This window comes from Mastomys coucha, unplaced genomic scaffold (genome assembly GCF_008632895.1).
Source record: "Mastomys coucha isolate ucsf_1 unplaced genomic scaffold, UCSF_Mcou_1 pScaffold16, whole genome shotgun sequence".
Taxonomy (NCBI): Eukaryota; Metazoa; Chordata; class Mammalia; order Rodentia; family Muridae; genus Mastomys; species Mastomys coucha.
The window spans coordinates 1,218,344-1,223,869 of record NW_022196898.1 but is presented as its reverse complement, the minus strand read 5'-3'; the positions used below and the strand labels follow the sequence as shown (position 1 = coordinate 1,223,869).

Genomic DNA, 5,526 nt, shown 5'->3' with positions numbered 1-5,526 from the left:
AGAGAGAGAGAGAGAGAGAGTGTGTCCTGGAACCTCTATCCAGTCACAGGGTGATTTTTCTGTTCATTTAAAATCCAGACCACCTTTGACTCTCCCACACAAAGCCATGAGATGGACGGATGCACATGGGGACTCAGTGGTGATTATACATAATTCTTTGCTTAATCTGCTGCATGATATCACACTACCCTGCACTTCCCAGCATTGTCTCCCTTCCTATAGTATACATCTAATCTGGAGATAAAAATTGAGAAATAAATGAGGCAAAAATAAAGGCATTGTTCAAAGTCGCCTCTTTACTGCCTCAGAATTTGGGAATGATTGCTCTCTACATTGGCATTTGAGAGAAGAAATTTGGCTATTATAGTTTTTCTTGTTATTTTTATTAAGCGAATGAAGAAGGATGGTAGCCATTCAGCCACTAGGGTGTTGGAACGGCAAATTGAGGGGCCCCTAAAGACCTTGAGACCCATTTTTGAAGTTCAATTCCAATCCCTAAGATTAGAGAAGCCCTTCCAAAATGAGGGTCACAAATGCATTTGTGATTTAGACGATTTGTCTGGATGCTGTCAGGGAAACAATTGGCCATTATTGAACAGAACTGCTGATTTTCCCTCTGTACCATTTTTTCCCTTTTGTTTCGGTCATTGCTGAATGGTAAAGTCTGACAGCAAGTTTAAAAAAAAATGCTAGTTGTATGGTAGAGTGGAAAACATGGCGATAAAATGGAAACAAGGAAGAAGGGAGGCAGAGTTTTAATTTGAGAAGACAATGGTTTTATCTTAAGTAATTTAATTGAGTTGAAAATATATTTATTACTTATATTTATAAGGTACATAATCTGCAGTGTCTAATGGACATTATTAATTAATGTTGAGGCATATATTAGGTGATATAAACCTCTGTCCTATGAAGGAGCTCTGTCATTGGGCAGAGGCAGTTGACAATTTCCGTAGGGCCTTCTCATCTTCACCAGCTCCAACATCATCTTTCATTGTGCTCCCCTTCCCATCCATGCTCATTGCTCATTTGGTTGGGAACAAACCCAGCATCTGAAAGAAATCAAGTCCACTGATGGAACATCAGAACTAGATGTAGGATGGGTGATCTGGAATGCTTGAGCCTTTTGTATCAGAGGCTCTGCAATCTGCAGGGACACTCTTCATTATCTTGCAATGGTCTGCTTCCAGCCCCACTCTTTTCCCTCTGCTGCCTTCCTGTCCTAGGAACACATTGCCATAATTTCTTGCTTGGTTTCTTCATAGGTTGCATGATGGCTGTGAAATCTCTTCTCCAGTTGGACTTGCAGAGGATAGCCTTAAGACATCATCGGATCATGGCCTCTCCAGCTTCAAAGGTGTAGGTGACTTCCTATGCACTTAATGTGCTCTCAACCTCATCTATTGACCTTTAACCAACACCCCTCATTCTTGCTCTGTGCTGGTCACCTCGATCACCTGAATCTTGTCCTTCTCCAATGGCTTTGGGATAGATTTATCCATCCAGTAATCAGACAATTCTACCAGAAGGCATTTTTACAAGGTGTTCTAAGTACTCTTCACAGAACTTTAAGTCTCAGCTTAAATGCTCTCTCCCAGCTCATACATTCCTGAAGTAACCTTTCTCTAGGAAGAGCTGCCCTTGAGCATATCCTCCACCAAAGCACATGTGAGAGTCTTCTCTGAGCTTCTTGTAATTTCAGTCATCTATTTGAAGTTAAATAAACATAAGTATGAAGTGAATTTTCATTACTGTACATAATTGGTGAGTTAGCAGATCACATATATTCTCAATGGAGGGTAGTGGCTATGTGGCCCTAAGTCTGGTGGAGTTATGGAGAGGTTGACCTGGTAGGTTTCATAGTTCATGCTTTAGCTCTGCCTCTTGGTAGAAGTGTTACCTTTGGCAAATTACTTAATAACCTCTGCGAACTCTTTCCCATTATGTAACATGGAGGTTATAGTATTATTTTACAAGGTTGTTGTAAGGATTATGAGCATGTGTTCCAGGTAATTAGCATGAATAATAATGAATAACATTTACCGATATTTTTCAGAGCCAGGTCCTAGGTTGAGAGTTTATGGTACCATCATAGATCTTTTCATAAGCCATGCTATTATTCTCATTTTTGCATTGAGAAAGAATTTAAGGTTCAAGTTTAAGGTCAAAATTACTTAGTTGTTAAGTGGCAGAATCAAGATAAACCCATGAATTAAATAATAGAACCAGATCTTGTAGATGTTAAGCTACTGCAGCTTCTATATGCTACATGGAAAAATACACCTCATCTAGATAAAGCATTGTCTTTCCTGAGTAATAGGCAAAGGTCATTACTGAGAAGAGAATCAAAAGATCTACAGTGGGAAGCCACATTAAGGACTCAAATAACCACTGGAAATGGAATGATTTTGGGGGGGTGTAAAAAAAGCCTTTGTGGCTTTGGTATTCTACTACTTACTTTTCTCATTGCTGTGAACCAAAAACCCAACACTAAGCAATTTGAAAGAAAGGCTTATTTTGGATTATGGTTTGAGGGGATACAGTCCATTGTGGTAGGGATACAGTCATTGTGGGGCTACCACTTGACATGGTGGGGATACAGTCTTTCACGGTTGGGATACCATGGAACGTAAAACCATGCCAGGAAGTTTGGTAAGGTAGAGCAGGTCAAGACCCAAAGATTTGGTGGGCACACACCTGAGGCTTAAGTGACTCCCTGCCAGACTCCAGACTTAGAACATGTATCATGCTTCAGACATAAAAAGAGACGTGTCCTACAGTCCTGTAGGCTCAAGACAATTCTCTGTGCTAAAGAGGTACCTAGAGGCCTAGAGGGCTTAGCCAATAATCTTCCCTTCCCAGACATTCCTCTCTACAAAAAAGGAATCCCAGGCCCACCTTGAGAAGTGGGTATGGTTTTACGCATCAAATTTCCCCCATGAGAATAAACTGTTTGGAATTATGGGCTGGCTCGGTTCATAGAAGTCCTCTCTGCGCTCTCAGCCACAACCACAACCAAGCCTGCCTCCACTACCAAGCCTGTTGCAACTGCCAAGCCAAGGAATATCCCTGCTTAGGGACCCCCGGACCCCCAACCTCCCCACCTCCACCCCACCCCCAGCCCCCTGCAGCCTTCGGGCTAACTCTGTTCTCTGCTCTTTTGCGACTCCCAAGAGTGCCTGGGTGTCCAAGAGCCCGAGAACCCCGACCTCTCGCAGGCCAGCTCTGGCTTTCCCACAGCTCAGACTGTGCTTTCACACCTGGAATGGTGTCTTGGGGCCTCCTTCCAGCCCAGCACCTGCCCCAGCAGTGGTGTGGGTGGTGTGGGATAAGCACAGTCAAACTCCCCGAGTTCTGCCTCCCCAAGCAGCCCTGCCCAGTGGTGGAGCAGACTCAGGCCAGCAACACTACAGGATACAGTCCACCATTGTTGGGATACAGCTCGTCATGGTTGAGATGACATGAAGCTAGAAATACCAACAGATAAGATGCAGAGAGAGACAACTTCACAAGTCACAGGAAGCCACAGAGGACTTTTGAGTAGGTATATCACATAATCAATTTCATATACACATGTATAATATATATATAATATATACATTATATATATATTAAATTTGGATTAAAATAAAAGCAGTGAGAGTGAAGCTTTATCAGTATTATATTACTACATCATTGATATGGCTTTTACACTGATTGGATACAGAAAGAAAATCTAACATTAGAATTAGGTCAGTAACAACATGTGCAAACCCAGCACGTCCCCTAACAGTCCTCAGTAAAAAACTACTCAGGTCATGTGGTGTCTGACATGGCTGCATGCAGGTGTCATTGCTTGGAAGGCTAGGCCCTGAAGAGCTTCATTCCTTAAAGGGAAAAAGAACCCCTCTCACTGGCCAACAATGGCCAGGAACAGCTTCCTGTAATCTCCATTCGCGTCACTTGCGATCATTGTGTTTAGGGTCTTCTGATACATCTGGATGAACATCTGTTTTATCTGAACAAGGTCAATCTCACTTCAAGTGACCACAATCCTGACCAGGGTGGAGTCATCTGTGCCAGCGCTTTTCATGGAATAGAAAGAAAGTCGCTCAGCAAAAAAAGCAGGGCAGATGAGGGCACACTGGAAAATGGTCTTCAAACCACTTTCAACATATCCAGAAAATTCTCGGCTTATACTGCTTATCAAATCTCGATTAGCTATCCTGGAATAAGCCTCCATGGTGGCTTTCAGCTGAGGGAAGCTTCTTGTGGCGAGGATCATGCTGAAACAGGATTCATTTGTCCCTAGCCTCCCCTCCCCAGCCTCATAGAGACGCTGAGCATCTTCCTGAGCCATCAGTGGTTTACACTCTGGCTCTCATCACAGTATCCCTGACATGGACACGAGGAGACATTCAAAATGTCCCAAGGTATCTGACCTAATGTCCTTCTCAAGGTCTCGTCCAAATTCTAATTGATAACATATAACCATGTCTCGAATTTCTTGATTTGTTCTTGTGCACAACATCTCTATCAATACACGTTCTTGAGTTCCTGCTCCCTGCATTGCCTTCCATAAACTCCAGGCATCATAGTATGTACAAGGCATGAACAGGGCAAGGGTTAATTCTTCCGTATTCCACTCAACTCTGACTTGATATCTTTAATTTAAATCCTTGCCATACATGGTCTTAAAAGCTGCTTTAATTTTTTGCCTCTGGTCATTGGAACGGTTAGACACAACATCCACAATTGCTTGCTCGTCTGTCCCAAACCCTTTCATTGTTTTGCAGAGAATTTCTGCATCTCTCATAGCATCAAAGTTGGAGGCTGGGCAGATTGTTCCTTGGGTGCCCTGAGTCATCGCAGCAGGCTGGCTAGGGTAGGGAGCTGGTCCTCCAGGTTACTGAGACTGTGCCTGTCCTCCAGGAAAGCCATCTGGTACTGGAACCTGGGCTGGTCCACCACCATAAGACTGTAGATAGCCAGAAAAGCCTGCTCCACCAGGGGGTGGGTAGCAAAGCCTTGGTCTCCAAGATTCAGAGGTTCTGGAGCACCCTCTGAATTTAGGATTCCAGTATAGCCCCCAGGGGCTGGATAACCTCCAGGTGTGGAGTAGCCTCCAGCTCCCGGGTAGCTACCACTTGGCGCTGGTGGGCAAGCACCTCCTCCCATTGATGGAAAGTCACTAGGGTATGGATACTGACCTGCAGTGGGGAAAGATGACTCCTGACCCGCAGGAGGATATCCAGGGAACGGTGGGTAGCCTGTGGGGGGATAGCCTGGGTATGACATTCTGAACAAGAAAGCAGCGTACCAATTTTATATCTTATGGAAACTGGCTCAGTAGCAACATAAAGAATGAGAAGAAACCAGAGAAACCAGTGGCATAATAAGATTAGAATGGTATTAAAACGCCTGAATGAAGTATAATGGCAGAATCGACCAAATTGGAAGAAACAGAAGGGGAGAGAGACTCAAAAGAAGAGAAAAGGCTCTGTTCCGAAGCCCCTCTAGGCATACCTAACCCCGAGTGGCCAGGTT

The 5,526-nt window shown here is 43.9% G+C and overlaps 1 pseudogene; it reads right to left on the bottom strand.

Annotated features, from left to right (window-relative positions):
- Positions 1 to 3,889: 3,889 nt before the first annotated feature.
- Positions 3,890 to 5,277, bottom strand: LOC116094003 (annotated as a pseudogene).
- Positions 5,278 to 5,526: the final 249 nt, after the last annotated feature.